Below are 19761 nucleotides of genomic sequence, written 5' to 3'. Positions count from 1 at the left end.
GATATTGAACCTGCCCTAAATAGGCCTCTACTTTGTTCTTCTCATATTCATTTGCGCTTTCCAATCAACATACAATCATTAAATTAATCCTAAACCTGTTTTATCTATGTTGGTTGATTATTAATGCAGAAACAAATATATTATTGGTGATCACTTGAATTAAAATCATATTAGCCTAAATAAGATTATTAATTATCTTAGTAGGCGTGATTTCAAGTACAAATTCCCTTTAAACCTACAAGTGAGGGCGTGATCAAGCAATAACAATAATATCAAGCAACATAATAATAGTGATACAACAAATCATCATTATCATAACAATCTCAATAAAGCATAATATTAGCAAGATCCTAGGCATGATACTAACAAGATTAATAACAAATCCTAGCATTTTACTAAGCAATAAAGATCAAAATTTTATCTTAACATGATACTAAAAACATACATGATATTAGAAATATTAGTTAAATTCCTAAACATGATACTTGAAAGCAATAAAAGTATACTAACATGATACTAGGAATTAGTAAAATAATCTAAGCATGATTTCCATATCAAAAGAATAATTAAGCAATCAAATTACTTACTTTGATGTCTCGTACATCTTTCTATCAAAAATATACACACGTTAGTAACTTCAATAAAAAATATTAAATCAAACAATTATAATAATAATAATAATTGAAATTAGATTTGGGACCAAACCCTTAGAACTATCAACCTTTCACGTCGAGGTCTAAGGCAACTTCGAGCTTGGTTATGTGTTTCTAAGTCTCATGAATGAGGAATGATGTATTTTGTAAAAGGCTAGGCTTAGAAATCAAGAGAGAAGAAAAGAGTATGCTTTAGCTTAGAGAGAGAGAATAGATGATGATTGTGGGTGATTGTTGGTTTGAAAATGATGGAAATCATCCCTATTTATAGAGAAAAACGACCAGAAATGATTATAAAAGAGTTAGAATTCGAATCGGATTTAAATTCCTTTTATTGTGCGGCGATAGATTTATCGCGTCACGATGACTCTATCGTGACGCGATAAAATCATCGCGGTGCGATAAAACAGTCTTTTTCGGATGTTTTTTTTATCATAACTTTTGATCTTGAATTCAAAATAAGGCATCTAATATGTCGTTGGAAATCTATTGAAATATACTTTCCAACCCAATTAGAATCAGATTAAAATCTTTCGTAGCATAAAAGATATGGCCGAAATAGTGGAAGGGTGTCAGTTTTGGAAAGAGTTTCGTATTTCTTTCATATCTTTTTCGTTATATCTCGGAATTAATATTATGATATATCATTAGAAAGATAATTTCAAGAGCAATCCAAACATAAAATATTTGGATAAAAATTATGAGGCACGAAAATAATATCTGACTGTCTTTGAACATCTTTCAATTCGAATAGAATTAGGACTTTCAAAAAGTGGAGTTTTATTCAATTTCAAACTCTTTAATCTTATCTTTTCAAAAAGGATAATTAAGATCTTTTAGAAACTTATAGAAGCTTCTAATTAATCCTAATTTATTTGGGAATATAATTAAGATTAGTGGACCCTCCACATAATCATTGGGTCCGCACATAAAGCTCGATTTAGGCCCAGTTTAGCATTTTGACCATAACTTCCTCGTTATAACTCGGAATTGCGCTTATAATATATCGTTGGAAAGATCTTTCCAAGCCATATCTAACTACACAATTATTGGACCCATACTATGGACCTAACAAATTGGATTGGACATTTTTCATAAATAGGATACAAAATGAATGATTTTCGAAATAAGAAATGAATTATTTTTATTAAAACATTTTAGAACACAGAAGAATTCACGAGACTCTTTAACATTTCACCTCACCCGATATCAATGACGTGAAAGGTACTCATCATTGGGTTAAATTTTTAGGGAGATACAATCAGGTGTCTACAGTTGTAGGGAATATTTCAAGCCATTAACCCCAAGCTTGAACCCCACTGTGATCATACACTTAAGCATGGTGGCGTCCAAAGGGAAGGAAGCTAGATCAAAAGAGTCGCCAACAAGTTTTAGGAACTTGTAAACCGTTCACAAGGTGAAGATTACACCCCTTAACGATCCATGAGATCGTCAACTCCAAAAGGTCTTGAACCAAATAGGGTTCGGGGATGAAGGTACAAATCCAACCTAAAAGAGATTGAACCTGCCCTAAATAGGCCTCTACTTCATTCTTCTCGTATTCATGTGCGCTTTCTGACTAACATGCAATTTAAACCTGTTTATCTATGTTGGTTGATTATTAATGCACAAATAAACCGCTATTGGTGATCATTTAAATTATAATCATATTATCCCTAAACAAGATTATTAATTATCTTATTAAGCGTGATTACAAGTACAAATTCTCTTTAAACATGCATAAAAGGCGTGATTAAGCAATAACAATAATATAATATCAAGCAACATAATAACAATCATAATCATAATAACAATCATAATCATATTAACGCTAAACCATAATAATAGCAAGATCCTAGGCATGATACTAACAAGATTAATAACAAATCCTAACATGTCACTAAGCAGTAAAGATCAAAGCTTTAGCCCTAACATGGTACCAACATGATATTAGAAAAGAAGAAGCATCCTAAACATAATACTAGAAAGCAATAGAAGCATCCTAACATGATACTAGGAATTAATAAATAATAAACATGCTTTCTACAAGAATAGAGCAATAAGACTACATACTTTGATGCCTCGTACCTCTTTCTAATAACAAAATACACGCGTTAGTAACTTCAAGAAAAATATAAAATCAAAACAATTAAATTAAATAATTGAAATAGAGATTAGGGACCAAACCCTCAGAAATTATAACCTTTCACGTCTAGGGCGAAGGCAACTTCGAACTCGCCTAGGAGTATCTGAATCTCGTGAATGCGGAATTTTGTTTGAGGGAAGGTTTAGAAAAAGAGAGAGAGAGAAAGCTTCTAGCTTTAGAGAGAGATGATTGTTGATTCTGAATTGATGATTGTAGATGAATAAAAACGGAGGTTCAGGACCCTATTTATACGAAAACAATCCGGAAATAGGTTGAATTTGATAAGGAATAAAACTCCACACTGTCACTTCAAAACCAACCTTATCGCCAGGCGACAGGGTACGTCACGTGGCGACAGGCCTGTCGTCTGGCGACAGCCTGGATTTCTACGCGCTTTCAACATGGAGTCCACATATGAATCAAAATCAATTTGTAAAGTCCGTATGAAAACTGAAATTGTATCTGTCATAAAATAATATTTTATTCCAAATAAACTTTATCAAAATATAATTATTAATTCTAATTCTATTCGGATTAAAGAGAACCCTGTAGAGAATTCTAGAAGACTATAATTAATTCTAATAACTTTAGGAATAATAATTAATATTGGGCCCTCCCCTAGATCATTAGGCCACATGTAAAGATCAAATCGGGCCCAATTTAGTATTTTGGCCATAACTTCCTCATTATTCATCGGAATTGGGCTTATAATATATCGTTGGAAAGCTCTTTGCAAGCCCCATCCAACTACACTATTATTGGACCCTTGTCGTGGACCAAACTAAATTGGATTGGCTGTTTTCACAAAATAGAGTTGTTTTTCGAAAACAGAAAGAAAGAATTTTATAAAAACTAACCGCAACACTAGACCTTTCACACTTTCACCTCATTCGATAATCATTCGACGCAAAAGGTATTCATCACTGGGTTGGTTTTGGGGAGACACATTTGGGTGTCTACAAAAGCCCCCACTTTGACTGAGTTTGGAGAAACGTATGTTTCGAAAACGAAAGTCAAAGTATCGATAGGGACGGAGAATGATTCAGAACGTTCTGCGGTCCTAAATCATTCTTGTAACACCGATACCTGCAAACTAGCGTTAGTTAAACAGATAAAAGAGTTAAGAAACGCGTATCTTGCACCGTCGAGCACACGTCTCTGAAGGTAACCGATTTTGTTGCATTTGTTTGAAGGCCGCTCTGCTTGTAGCTGCCTCCTATTTCATCGAAGATGACTCTGCTTGTAGTCATTCTCCGCCGCTTGTAACCATCTTCCACATCCTAGGGAACACGATAGAAGATAACTCTGCTTGTAGCCATCTTCAGTTTTTTGTGACCATCTTCCACATCCTAGGGAACACGATCGAAGACAACTCTGCTTGTAGCCATTTTTAGTTTTTTTGTGACTATCTCGAGCCTTTTCCTTGAATCATAGTGATGACCTCCCAATCATAGCAAAATTCGTCGAAGACCGCCTCATCACAAACCGCTCTTCTCAAATCTTGGTGACAACCTCCACAATCTTAGTGAATACCGTCGAAGACCGCCCATCTCGTGCTATCTTCTCAAATCTTGATGACAACCTCCACAATCTTAGCGAATGCTGTCGAAGACCGCCCATCTCGTGCTATCTTCTCAAATCTTGGTGACAACCTCCACAATCTTAGCGAATGCCGTCGAAGACCGCCCATCTCGTGCTATCTTCTCAAATCTTGGTGACAACCTCCACAATCTTAGCGAATGCTATCGAAGACCGCCCATCTCGTGCTATCTTCTCAAATCTTGGTGACAACCTCTACAATCTTAGCGAATGCCGTCGAAGACCGCCCATCTCGTGCTATCTTCTCAAATCTTGGTGACAACCTCCACAATCTTAGCGAATGCTGTCGAAGACCGCCCATCTCGTGCTATCTTCTCAAATCTTGGTGACAACCTCCACAATCTTAGCGAACGTTGTCGAAGATAACTTCGTTTGAAGTCATCCTTATTTGTTACGACAATACTCCGAAGAATATCACCGAAGACCAATGCCTGTTGATCCTTTAAAGTTCGCTTGAACTTTACTTCTGCTATGCCAGTACGTCGGCACTTTTGCTGCTTGTGAACCATTATGTCGGTGCCTCTGTTGTTTATGAACTAGTATGTCGGTGCCTTCTACTGCTTGTGAACCATTATGTTGGTGCCTTTGCGATGAGCCAATGTTTAGGCGCTTTAAGCTGAGTGAGACGATCTTTCATCAGGTCGATCACCTATTGTAATTGTAATTGAGCCGATTACTTAATCATGTCAAATTGCTTATAGGGGCTAATTGGCATACCAAGGAACCTGAAATTGCTGCATAAGGTCCACATAGTCACTTATGAGGACCATGTATCATGTCGCCGCACCGGCGCACACTGGAAATTACTGTCGCTGTAATTCTGCTCTGTCGCCGGTCAACAGATGTTGTCGCCAGGCAACATCCTTGTCGTCTGGCGCTGGAGTCTTTCTTATTTTGCTCTTGTTGCTGCTGTTCGTTGCTCGGTTTCGCTCCAAATTTTGAACTTGGTTGTTTCCTTTCAACCAAATCCGCTTAAATTTATTGCTTTTCATCTCTAATTTACTGATCTATGTAAATCCTCTCATCTTGGAAGAATCTCATGTGTCATATTCGTGGTTTTCCGAAAAAATCCGGTAATGTTCTTGTTTGCTGGGATGCTCCTGCATTTATATTTGACTATAGGACTTTGCTTATCTTTCTTTAGGGTTGACCTAAGACTTAGTGTTGCTTGACTCATTAACTTGACATGACTCAAGGTATAAACTTGACTTAATGATGACTCACTTCGTCTGACTCGTGTTTGCATAGTGTTGACTCATGAAGCTTGATATATACATGACTCAAAATGCAGAAAAATAAAAATTTTCGTCATTTTTATGGAGGGTACCGACTTTCTCCCGAAAAAGAAAGACGCAAAAAGGAAGAAGTTTTTTGATGGTGCATGTTGAATGAGCTTAGTCAAACGTTGTTTTATACTATCTCTCAAGGTGCAAGGATTAACTCATCCTAGGCTATCTCAATTGTTGACTCAATGATGAAAGTATTTGGGTAACTTAGGCACGGAGGCTAAGCACTTCATACTTTGTGATGCAATGATGAGTGATGAGTGATTTTGACATGACAAGGCATGCTCCAACGTTGTGTTAAGATTTCATGACAAATGGTTTCTAAGGGAAGGACTATTTGGTCATGTATCTGTGTAGTGTGTGAAAGTGACACTAAGGTTAGGCCGCAATGGCTAAGTGTGTGGAACATATTGAAAGGAGTCAAATGGTGGTGACTCTTAGGCTGGGTAAGCTAATGATGTGAGGATCAAGCCCCCAAGTCTAGCTCTAAGTGGAAAAGGATGAGCATTGGAAATCCTTTGATATGATCATGGTGTGAGTGTGTGAATGTGAATATGAATGCATGGTTATTACGACTGCACCTCGATGTGAGGTTGCCTACGTATCCGTTGGGAATCAGGCCAAACGTAGCTCTAGCCGAACCTCGCACAAGTGTTTGTATACCTCAAAGAGGTCTTTTAAGGGTTGTAACGTGGTTAGTCTAAAGGTTGAAAAAGGATGGGATAAAGGCTCAAGACCCTACATAAGCCCCCAAGGTGTACGACCTTGCTTTTATGATTGAGTGTCTTAACTCTTTATATTTTGCTCTCTCTTTTTGCTTTATCATTTTTTCAAATTCAAATCACTTTTTTATAGGCGTGGGCAATTTCGATCATGCGGTCTATCACTTACTTGGCATTCATGTTTCTCAGGCACGGTACCGAGCACTCGATAAGAGACGCAATCTGAGACGTGTTCATATCAAAGACATTGGAACACTTTCCCTTTTGTACACTTTTATCGTTTTTGCTTTTTGAATTTTTGAGTTTTATGTAAAATCACTCAAGCTTTCGTTCTTTGAAAATTGCATAAGTTGCACACCATCCCATCCCAAGATTAGGTAGATATAGGTTGAAAAATGAAAGGTCTGTCATTAGACGAGGCTCAAAGTGGTTTATCAAAAAAGATTGCATATTTGAAGGGTGAAAGGTGATATGATGTGGCTACAAGGGGTGCCTCAAACCATTGGTATATATTGTGCTTAGTTTGACATGGATTTTTTTTTTTTTTTTGAATGTAATGCAATGATCATATGTAAGAAATAAAATGCTCATTTATTGAAAGGGAGATAGAAAAAATCTACAAAGTAAATCTAAAGAAAAGAAAAGAAAAGTGTCTATGCTAGACTTATTGGGGAAAGGAAAAAATGAAAAAAGAAAAAGAGGTCATGAAATCTTGTCGTTGAAGCTCGCCTCTTGTCTTGTGTCGTTTTCCACTCGCTCTTCTTGCTAGCTGGAGGTATGAGAAGCTTGTCATTATCGATCAAATGTTGGATAGCCTCTTTTAGCTTCCAACAGCTCTCAGTAGTATGACCCCTACCTTGATGGTACTTGCAATGTGAATATGGGTTCCAACTAGGCAACCTCTTCTCAGGTGCGGGATCTTGAATAGGTCCAATGGGAGTAAGGAGTCCCTTGGCATGGAGTCGGTCGAAAGCGGCATCATAATAACAATCATAATCATATCAACGCTAAAGCATAATAATAGCAAGATCCTAGGCATGATACTAACAAGATTAATAACAAACCCTAGCATGTCACTAAGCAATAAAGATCAAAGCTTTAGCCCTAACATGGTACCAACATGATATTAGAAAAGAGGAAGCATCCTAAACATGATACTAGAAAGCAATAGAAGCATCCTAACATGATACTAGGAATTAATAAATAATAAACATGCTTTCTACAAGAATAGAGCAATAAGACTACATACTTTGATGCCTCGTACCTCTTTCTAATAACAAAATACACGCGTTAGTAACTTCAAGGAAAATATAAAATCAAAACAATTAAATTAAATAATTGAAATAGAGATTAAGGACCAAACCCTCAGAAATTATAACCTTTCACGTCTAGGGCGAAGGCAACTTCGAACTCGCCTAGGTGTATCTGAATCTCATGAATGCGGAATTTTGTTTGAGGGAAGGTTTAGAAAACGAGAGAGAGAAAGCTTCTAGCTTTAGAGAGAGATGATTGTTGATTCTGAATTGATGATTGTAGATGAATAAAAACGGAGGTTCAGGACCCTATTTATAAGAAAACAATCCGGAAATTGGTAGAATTTGATAAGGAATAAAACTTCACGCTGTCGCTGCAAAACCAACCTTGTAGCCAGGTGATAGGGTACGTCACGTGGCGACAGGCCTGTCGTCTGGCGACAGCCTGGATTTCTACGCGCTTTCAACATGGAGTCCACATATGAATCAAAATCAATTTGTAAAGTCCGTATGAAAACTGAAATCGTATCTTTCATAAAATAATATTTTATTCCAAATAAACTTTATCAAAATATAATTATCAATTATAATTCTATTAGGATTAAAGAGAACCCTCTAGAGAATTCTAGAAGACTATAATTAATTCTAATAAATTTAGGAATAATAATTAATATTGGGCCCTCCCCTAGATCATTGGGCCACATGTAAAGATCAAACCGGGCCCAGTTTAGTATTTTGGCCATAACTTCCTCATTATTCATCGGAATTGGGCTTATAATATATCGTTGGAAAGCTCTTTGCAAGCCCCATCCAACTACACTATCATTGGACCCTTGTCATGGACCAAACTAAATTGGATTGGCTGTTTTAACAAAATAGAGTTGTTTTTCGAAAACAGAAAGGCAGAATTTTATAAAAACTAACCGCAACACTAGACCTTTCACACTTTCACCTCATTCGATAATCATTCGACGCAAAAGGTATTCATCACTGGGTTGGTTTTGGGGAGACACATTTGGGTGTCTACAACAGTACAAAAAAAAATATTAAACGGGTAAGAAAAGTCAAAAGGGGTCATTTTTAAGGTACCAAAATTCAAAATTAAGATCGGATTCAAAAACTACTTTACATGAGATCAAATAAGAACATCCAATTGAATAAACTACATAAAGTTTCAAAACGAAATAAGCGAGTGATTATTAGGGGTGTCCATTATTCGGATAAAAACCAAAACCCAATCCAATCCAAACCAAATTATTATTTTGTATTTGATCCAAACTTTAATTCGGATAGAATAGAATTGAAAATTTTCAAAAATATAAATTTTCAGATCAGATCGGATTGACCTTGTTTTGATCTAAAAAAACCGAATCAACCGAAGTATGAAACCATACTTTTACAAATACTTATTGTTTATATTTATAATGTAAAATTATGTTAATAATTACAATAATATAAATTATAAGTAAAACTATGTTTTTAATACTTGTATTAATAATGTACAAATATATAATTACTTTTTATTTATATAATCACTTTAGACCCTAAAAATTTACAATGTATTTTCATTCGAATTTTCGATCGGATCCAAATAACCGAATTATAATTCGGATTAGATTGATGAGAAATTTGGATCGGATTGGATTTGAAAATTAAAAACCGAATTTTATTTCGAATCGGATTGGATTTGACCAAAATCCAAATCGAAAACTGAATAGACACTACCTCTAACGATTACTGCCTTGTTACAAAAATTAAGGCCAATACTTTTGAAAATGTTTTGAATTAGTCAAGTAGGAATAACTTTAACATATTTCATGCTAACAAGGTGTTTTGGGTGTTTTTAGTCCCTCGGGAGAGTTACAGCTCGAAGACTGTTCCGGTGCGCCTGTACCTACAAAACAACAGACACTGTGGGTGGTTGGAGCTCCGCCTCCGACGGTTAAGTTAGAATGGGCTTCTGAATGTAGGAGTGCGGAAAAGTAAAGTGAGATCTTCTCGGATTCCGAGATCAGGTGTTTTTTCTGATGAGAGAGAATGTAGGGTAGTGTCATAAAATAAATGTATCTCTCGCATAAATGGGGGAAATCTCCCTATTTATAGGGTCATTGGGAAAGGAGCCCTTTCTTAGGTCATTCTAACCGAAGTTTGGTGGGCTGCGCTGTAATAGACTTTTTCGGGATTTGGGCTAGGAAGGCAGCCTTTTCTCCCATTTGTTTGGAGGGACACGTGTCCTTAGGCGATTGATCCATTTTGACCTCTCGTAGGTTGACACGTGTCGGCTTCTGATAGGGCCACGTGTCTTAGGTAATTTTACCCAAAACATTTGCCCTTCACGGATGTGACATGGCGTGCCACGGGGCATCTGTGACATTTGTCACGCATGTAATGGGGAGTCAGTTTTACTATTCGCCCATCTGGGAAAATTACGGGGTTGCCCCAGGATTTACCCTCTATAAATAAAATCTTTTGCCCTTATTTTTCGCATATTCACGAAAAACTTTGAGAGAATCTGAGATAATCTCTGACTTTTCATAAAAGAACTTTCCGCCTGTCGTTTGCTTTCAATCCGTCTGACACAGCCGGCTCAAGCAATCTTCAACAGTACCTTCACAAGGTAACCGTCTGCTCTTTCTCTCTCTTCATATTTTGCTTTTCCATCTGTTATTGTTTTTCCTCTTTATAAATGGTTTCACAAACACACACGGAACGGCCTAGGATAACTGTCAACCGGTCACCTAGGACGGTTGAATCTAGGACTAGGGGTGCCGCCTGCCCCAATCTGCAATCGTCCCCAAATCTGACCGTCTTTATGTCTTTGTAGGACACTATGGCAAGAACTAAGAGGACAGCTCAGGCGTCCAGTGACGAAGAGGACGAGAATCCTATTAGGGTGCTTAGGAACGAAATCTACTATTATCCGTCTGGCATCCCAAGAACGCCGAATGACTCTATTTTGGATGAGTTAGAGAATGAATCTGATGAGGGGTCATTCAGCTCCGAACAGGGGTCATCCCAAACGGATGCTACCTCAGGCAGCTCTAAGGGCAAAGAGAGGTCGCATGAGGTTAACGAGGAATCTGAGGGAGAAGCCGCCTCTACTAAGAGAGGCCAGGGGGATACTTCTTCCTCTCTTCAAGAGCTGTACATCGTATACTTTACCCATATCTCCGCTGCAACTCAAAGACTCATGCAGAAGGACTTGGAGGTCATCCGGGACACCTATGTGATGGGCGCTCGCTATAGAATAAATGTCCCAACTCTTGACGACACAGTCGTCTAGCCGCCTAACTAGAGCTATGGGGACCCTAGCTTCGGCTATTATGCGGCCGCCATACAGGCGAACCTTTGGTTCCCTTGGATCTAGCCGTCGAAAGGATCCTTGATGGGTACCATCTGGGGGTATGACAACTAGCCCCTAATTCTAGGGTTAAAATTTTAGGCCATGTGGCCGCCTGTAGAATGTAGGGAGTAGAACCTTGCTTTGAGGCATTCGCCTCTATGCATTACTTGAGTAAAGCTCCCAAGTCAGCCGGACCTGGCTTGTATACTTTGATTTGTAACAAAGGTTACATGATGACTCTGGGGAAAGAGTCTAAGTGGAAAGATTGGAGAAATAAATTTTACATCATCTCCTCCCTAAACACCACCCAAAACAAGAAATTCAACTCTTGAAACAAGAATCGCTATCTCCTTGGCCAAAAGACAATTCTCCTGCCTGTATTTGACGAAGGCTGGGATCAGATTTTGACGCCTAGGTTGTTTAAGGTTGACGTCAAAATTGTACAAGGGGGGTCTGAGAGGGAGATTGTCCCAAATAGTTATATCCCTAGGTTTGAATGGCTTGGGGATCCCTTTTTCTTGGCCGCTTGTGGCCTGAGCACAAAAAAACGAAAAGATGGGCAGCCGAATGAGTGTTTTGTAGAGCATTTTTTTTAAAAAAAATTTCTTATTTGTTTTGCTAACCACCCAATCGGTCTTTTTGTAGAAGAAGCTATGTCTCAGCTTGACCCCAATAAGAAGCCCGGAAACTCAGCCGCTGCCTACCGTCAAATGATCCGGCAAAAAAGCCAGATCTTCAAAAAAGATCAGCTAGAGCATGTATGCTCTTATACATTCGTCAATTTGCCTTGGACTTATTAATTACACATTTTTTGCTAAGTGTTATTTTTTTCTTTTTACAAGGAGGATCCATTAATCCGCTAGTTCTGCCGGCTATGGACTAGAGGCCCCCCAAGCGGCCTTCTTCTAGAGTGGGGAAGACGCCCCAAAAGCAAAGGAAGACGATTGCTCACAAACCTTCTGCGAACAAATCTGACTCCCACCCCTCAACCAGCGGTAAGTCACCGGCTGTTATGGCTGCACTTAAGCAGGCGGAGGAATCCAAGTCCTCAAAGGACAGGCCTCCTATTGGTGCTACCGACTCTCCATGCGGTCTTTCCAACAGGCGAAAAGACAAGAGCGTCCAAGACCTGGTTGTGATTCCAAGTACCACCACCTTTGACCCTTTACCTTACCCTTGCAGGGTTAAGACTTATAGCCAGTCGCTGACCAGCTCTGAAGCTAGCCGGCCCATTGGCCGGATCTACGCCAACTTCTCACCAAATGTTGCATGTGCAGATGCTCCTCAAACACCGGATGTGCGGCAGATAGCCAAGGACATGCTCAAGGTCGTCTTTGCGGAACAGCGTGACTCTATCAAAGGAATCGGCTCCCTCAACTTCGACGCCATTCTAGCGAATCTGGCCGAGGTAAACTTCTTTAAGTTAGATTATTTTTCAAATTTTGACTTAGCCATCTGCATATTAACCACCTTTTCTTTTGACCGGATGTAGGCCATGTTGAGAGTGAATGGTCATAAAAAACCATTCAACGACAAGCAGAAAGAGGTAAAGGTTGCCAACCAAAGGGCCGCTTCCAATCTTGACAAAGCTATGTATGATGTAAATAAGACTGAGTTACTGACACAGGATATCTTGTATTCGCAGGAAACTGTAAATTTACATGTCAAGAAAGATTTGGAGGCGGCCTAGAAGAAGGTGACTGAGCTGAAGGCGGAGCTAAAGACGGCCAGGACTGAGCTTGGCAAGCTACAAGATGTTGGCAAGGACATAGAAAGTCTCAAGTTCCAAAATGAGAACTTGTAGAAGAAGCTTGCCAACCAGGAAAAGTAACTCATGTCCAAGTGGGCTACTCGGGCTGAAGAGGAGAAGCGGCTACTCATAGAGGAGAATGAGGCCGACTGCGTCACTCAAATGAAGATGGCGTGGAAGTCTCTCTTCCCTAAGGACGATTACTCCGTTTGGGTGTATTGTTATGAGTAGGCCACTGTTGAACTTGATGGGCAGGCAGACCTGGAGGCCGAAAGCAATAGGGTGGAGGTCCAAGATGAGGACGAGTGGGATGAGGTTGACGAGCATAATGAACAATATTCGGCCAACGAAGAAGATGTGGCGGATGAGAATGAAGCTGACTCCTCTTCCAAAGCTGATTAATTTTAAGTTTTTCTGCGGCCAGATAGCCATTTCAATTACATTTCAGGCCTGCGTGCCGAGTATTTCTTGTTTTTACAGACTGGGAAGTCTGATTAATCAAACAATTTGCATATTCCCCCCGGTTATATTCCGGGTAACAATCTGAATTTTTACTTTGGCTGGCCAAGGGGCCAGCTTTTTAATCATGAATCATCCGGCCATAAGATCGGTTTTTAAAAGTCGTGTTTAAAAGTTATGCTTTTTGAATGATTTTATAAATGCTTGCATTTCTTTTGATACAGGCGGTATACCGGGTGTTTTTGCCCTTGGACGGCTGTCTGCTTGGGTTCAAGAGTGGGTTGATTGACTTGGAAATTTTTGATACTTAAGAGTATGACTAATTTCCAAGTCAATCAATCACTACGGTGATTGCCACAAACCAAGCGTACAGCCGTCCACTGAGCATCCGGTGATTTATACGAGTGGTCTACCTATTCTAAGTAGCTGGATGGCTGTTATGCTCGAGCCTTAGCTCTTGTATTCTGGCTATTTTCCCGAAAGGAGCAGGTGGACCAAAATTTTCCATCTGCTTTTGCCCGCCTGCTTTGCTACATTGCCAGTACAGACAGCCTTATAGCGCTGAGATATTCCAAGCGGTCTTTTTGACGCCGCTTGCCCCGTTTCAAACGGGTTCTTAGGACGTACTTGACCTACCTAAGCTTTTCAATCCAGACGACTATGAGTGAACCAATTAGGCCAATCAGTCTTCGCCATATATGCATATTAGAAGCAATAAGTCATATTAATTGAAATTACACTTATTGCATCAAAACCACCCAGATGTATTACAAACGGGTGGACTACCTACCCCCATGCGGAGTATTTACTATCCAATTATATACCCATCCGTCAATCCCAACGAGAATACTTCGTTTAGGCTAATAATTTCAAGCCGTAATCTAAATAAGGGCTTTATGTGGGTTCCGGATGTGTTATTAGATACAACCTCTTTCAAAGCCCGATTGTGTTCCCTTTAGATTACTTTCGTCAGATAGCTATGAATTGACCAATTTGGTCATTCAATATTTGTCGTCTGTATGTGGTTGTAGAGCACTTTGTCACCCAAATGGGAGTTACTCTCTGTGTTGATTCCACCTGGATGGGTGTCGTCGGACGCCTTACTCATGTTGGAGTAGACGAATTTATAAAATAAACTATCATCCGGCCATTGGCCTCACGTCTCTTAGACATCTAAGTTTTTAACTTAGTTTATCATCCGGCCATTGGCCTCGGGCTTCTTGGTTATTGGTTTAAATTAAGTTTTAGCTTAATTTAAATCTAGTTTATCAAAATTGATCGTCTGTACCTTGTGCAGGCGGTGCTTAGAAAATTACGCATGTATATTAAGAAATGAACAACAATATTAGAAACAAAAAGAAATTTTTCATTGATAGGCTTTCCATTTACAAAAATTTACAACCCATCTCTTAATTCTTCACAGATCCGGCAGCGGCCTTCCCAATTGGGGGTCAACTTGCCTTACTCATTGGCCCTACTAGTTGCCCCCATTTTTTGTAACACAAAGTCCCCAACTTTCAAGGGCCGTTTGTGTACTTTCTTGTTGTAGGCTCTGGTCATTCTGATACAGTAAATCTCATGATGCAAGGCGGCATTGCCCCTGCGTTCCGAGAGTGAGTCCAATGCTAGCCACATGGCCTCCCAGTTTGTCTTTTCATCGTATAACATAAATCGTAGAGTTGACTCATAATGTTCGATGGGAAAGACGGTTTTAGCACTGTATACCATGAGAAATAGGGTATCATCGGTTTCCCCTTTTTGAGTTATCTGGATGGCCCATAGGACATGAATTAATTCTTCAGCCCATAAAACACCGGCTCTTTCTATTTTCTTTTCGATGTCGTCTGAGATGAGTTTTTTGAAGGCTTCAACTTGGTTGTTTGCTTAGGGTCGGCCGACTGATGCAAAACAATGTGAGATCCCTTGATCTCCTAACCAAGTTTTGAGCTGAGGCGTTTCGAACTGAGGGTCATTGTCAAAAACCATAGACAAAGGTACCCTAAACCAAGTGATGATGTTCTTCCAAATGAAAGAGATGACATCCTTAGTCTTTATATTTTTAACCACCTCTGCCTCAACCCACTTGGTGAAATATCCACAGCTACTAGGATGTACCGTTTTCCTCCTAGAGCATGCGTATACGGTCCCAAGATGTCCATGCCCCATTTAGCAAATGGGACTGGGCAATGAATTGCTGTCAGGTCAGTGGCCGGCTGATGGATGAGCTTGCCAAATCTTTGGCACTTGTCACATTTTTTTACCATCTCCATGGCGTCTGACTTGAGAGTAGGCCAGAAATAACCCTGTCGCCTGGTCTTGACGACCAGGGATCTGCCGCCTATGTGAGTGGCGAAGTATCCCGCATGCAACTCTTCAAGGACTTCCTGCCCCTTTTCTGGGGTAACACACTTCAACAGAGGCTTTAAGAAACCTACCTTGAAGAGCTCTCCATTTCTTATCTTGAAGTTTGCAGCTCTCTTTTTCAGGACAGTCGCTTCTTGTGGTGAGTCAGGCAACGTGCCATCTTGAAGATATGCCCGGATGCCATCCATCCTGGTAGAGCTTCGGTCAAGTACTCCAATGGGCTCTTCTTCCGTAATACTTCATTTTTCCATAACATCCCAGAAGACTGACCAAGGCGTATCACAGGAGGCGGACGATGCCAGTTTTGACTTTGCATCCGCCTGATTGTTTTCAAATCTGGGCACTTGACTTAGATGAAATTCTTCAAGTGTCTCAGCTTCAACTTTGACCGCCTGAAGATATTTGATCACTGCCGGATGGGTGGCTTCATAGTCACCATGGTATTGGTTAACAACCAATTGTGAATCAGAGCATGATTTAATTTTTGTTGCCCCTGCCGCCTTACACATGCGAATACCGGCTAGCAGGACTTCATATTCTGCCTCGTTGTTCGAGGCCTAGAACTTGAACCGTAGTGCATACTCATATTTTTCCCCCTCAGGAGACTAACAGATTATGCCTGCACCACAGCCGTTCATAGTGGAGCTCCCGTCTACGTACACTTTCAAAACTTGACCAGGATTGTCCAGAGCAACTGGCCTTGTCATTTTGACAATGAAGTCGATAAACGCCTGACCCTTCACTGCTTTTCTCGGTTCGAAAGTGGTTTCAAGAATTTTCATTTCAATAGCCCATTACAGCATCCTACCAGATGACTCCAAGGTTGTCATTGGCCGCTTGAGAGATTGGTCTGTGTAGACAACAACCGGATGTGCCAGGAAGTAAGGTTTCAACTTCTTGACAGCCATGTAAAGAGCAAGACCGAATTTTACAACCATGGGGTACCGTAATTCAGCATTTCTGAGTACATGGCTAATGAAATAGACTGGGAGCTGAATGCCGTCTCTTTCAGCAAGGAGAACGGTACTGAGGTCATGATCTGAGACGGCTAAGTACATGTAAAGTGTCTCTTTGGGAAGAGGGCTAACAAGCCTTGGCAAAGAGTGTAAATGTTCTTTCAATTTCTAAAAGGCCGCCTCAGCATCGTCCCCCTATTCAAACCTTATCTTCTTCCTGATCGCTTGGAAAAAATAGAGGCACTTGTCACCTGACTAGCTGAGGAATCTTCCCAATGCCGCCAGGCAACCAGTAAGTTTTTGGACTTCCTTTACAGTACGGGGTGATTTCATATCTATCACCGCCTGTATCTTTTCTAGGTTGGCCTCTATCCCCCTTTGATCAATCGGGAATCCGAGAAACTTCCCAAACTTCACACCAAAGACACACCTCTAAGGATTGAGCATGACCTTGTGCCGCCTGAGTGAGGTGAAAGTTTCTCGGAGGTCAGCAAGATGATCCGTTTGTTGCTTGGATTTGACTATTATATCATCAATGTACGCCTCTACAGATCTGATTAATGAAGATATTGTTAATCATCCGTTGGAAAGTAGAAAGCGCATTCTTCAAGCCAAACGACATCACAGTATAGTAGAATAACCCCTGATTAGTGACGAAAGCCGTCTTCTCTTGATCCTTTTTCCACAGGGGTATCTTGTGGAAGCCCAATTAGGCATCCATAGAACTTATCAAGGCATGCCCGGCTGTAGAGTCGACCAGGCTGTCGATCTTTGGAAGCGGGTAACTGTCCTTTGGACATGCCTTGTTCAAGTCAGTGTAATCTACACACATACGCCAGGTACCATTTGCAACCCAATCAGGGAAGTTACATGGCCGAATGAACCCAGCGTTTAACAGCTTTTTGACCTCGGCAGCTGCCGCCTGACTTCTCTCATCGCCATGATTTCTTTTCTTTTGCCGGATGGGCTTCTTTTTAGGATCCACGGCGAGTTTGTGGACAGTGAGATCCGGGCTGATGCCTAGCATCTCTTCCACTTCAAAGGCAAAAATGTCTTTAAATTCCTTCAGCAAAAGGTGCAAGTCTGCACCCAACTTTTCAAAAGCAACTGTCCCCACCTTAACAGTTCACTTTGGACGGCTGTCATCTAAAGGGATATCAATATGTTCACCAGCCGGCTGGGGACAGAGTTTATTTGACCGTTCCCCGATTAGTGATTGTTATTTCTTCTCTTTCTCTATTTGACCCTTCCGACTGGGTGCACAACTCCTCCCCCAAAACCAACAAGAGGGTGGGAAACCTTGTACATGTTGTCCGCCTTGTACTTGAGCTTGGACAAGCACTTGTAGCTGATGATGTCAGACGAGCTACCAGTGTTGATTAAGATGCGGCCAACCAGCTGGTTGGCCACTTTGCATTCAATGACCACAGGTTCGTCATGTGGCCGGCGGACTTTGCCCCGGTCCTTTTCAGTGATGACTACCTCTAGGAATGTGCTGGTGGACGCCTGACTGTCCTCGGCACATTTAACATCCATTTTCCTCAAATAGTCCTTGGTGCCCCGGATGGTAAGGCCCCCTCCAGCAAACCCGCCTGCTATGGTGTCATTAGGTGAAAAAACAAAATTGGCACCACCCTAAGGCCACCGGTTCTTAAGAACCAGTGGGGAAAAAAGGGGGAAAACGGGTGGGGAGAGTATTGCCATGGGTTCAAATTGAACTGATGGGAAAATCATTAATCCCACCGGTTTTGAATCGATGGCCTTGTTAAAAAAAAAAAAAAAAAAAAAAAAAAAAAAAAAAAAAAAAAAAAAACTGGCCTTCCTTTTGTCTCCCCTTATATACCCTAACCCTAAATAGCCCTCAACTTCTCTCTTAATTAGGCGCCTCTCTCTTCCCTCTCCTCTCTCTTCTCTCCTCTCTCCTCCTCTCCTCCTTCTCTCTCCTCTCTTCTCTGTCCTTCTTTTCTCTCCGATCTCTCTCTGTCCAACCTCTCTCCCCTCTCTCTCCTCTTCTTCCCCCTCTCTTCTCCGACCTCTCTTCTGTCTTCTGCCCACCACCGCCACTAACCACCGCCGCCACCAAGTTCGAGGTTAATGCATGTTATTGATTTTCTAGGTTAGTTGATTTTTGATTTTTTTTGGGCTAATAAATTTTCGATTTTTTTTTGGGTTTTTTCGAATTGATTTTGGGGTTTTTCGAATTGATTATGGGTTAATTTATTCTGGATTTTTTTCGAACTGATCTTGGGGTTAATTGATTTTGGGGTTTCTAGGTTAATTGACTTCCGATTTTTTTTGGGTTTTTTCAAATTGATTTTGGGGTTTTTCGAATTGATTATGGGTTAATTTATTCTGGGTTTTTTTCGAATTGATTTTGGGTTTTATCGAATTGATTTTGGGGTTAATTGATTTTGGAATTGATTTTGGGGTTTTTTCAAATTGATTTTGGGGTTTTTCGAATCGATTTTCGGTTTTTTCGAATTGATTTTTCGAATTGATTTTGGGGTTTTTTCGAATTGTTTTTTCTGGGTTTAATTTTGGGTTTAATTAATCGATTTTTCTGGGTATATGCATGTGTTTTTTGGGTTTTTTTTTATTATTTTCAATTTTCTGGGTTTTTTTATTTTTTTCAGGGATTTTGGGTTTATTTTCAATTTTTTTATAATTTTGAGTTTTCTGGATTTTTTTATTTTCAGTTCGTGAGCTCTATTAATTTTTTGATGGGAGAGCATTTGGACCAATTGGTGAATCCTACAGAGGCCGAGTCATCTTCGTCGAATTCGAGCATTTGATGCTGCTTTTGCTACTGTGCTCATGCTGTTCTGCTTCTTCGTCGAATTTGTTTTGTTTTTTTTTGGCAAGTGTTAAATTACTGATTATGAATTTCAATTATATTATGTATTAATGTATTATACATATATATATATAACATTTTGGTGATTATGAATTTCAATTATATTTGGTGTAGCATTTGGTGTATAATTACTGATTATGAATTTCAATTATATTTGGTGTTGTATAAGTTTTCTGCTAATTTTTAAGTGAAAAAAGACAAAAAAAAACATTTTTTTTTATTTTTTTTTGGGTATTTTTGGCACCGGTGCCAATAACAAGTTTTCCCACCGGTTCAAACCGGTGGCTTTTCATGCAATTATTGGCACTCCCCAATTACTCACCGGTTCAAAACCGGTGGCATTGAGGGGTTTTGAACCGGTGCCAATTTTGTTTTT

This window comes from Chenopodium album, chromosome 14 (assembly GCF_948465745.1).
Source record: "Chenopodium album chromosome 14, dcCheAlbu1.1, whole genome shotgun sequence".
NCBI lineage: Eukaryota > Viridiplantae > Streptophyta > Magnoliopsida > Caryophyllales > Amaranthaceae > Chenopodium > Chenopodium album.
This window is presented reverse-complemented; position numbering follows the sequence as displayed.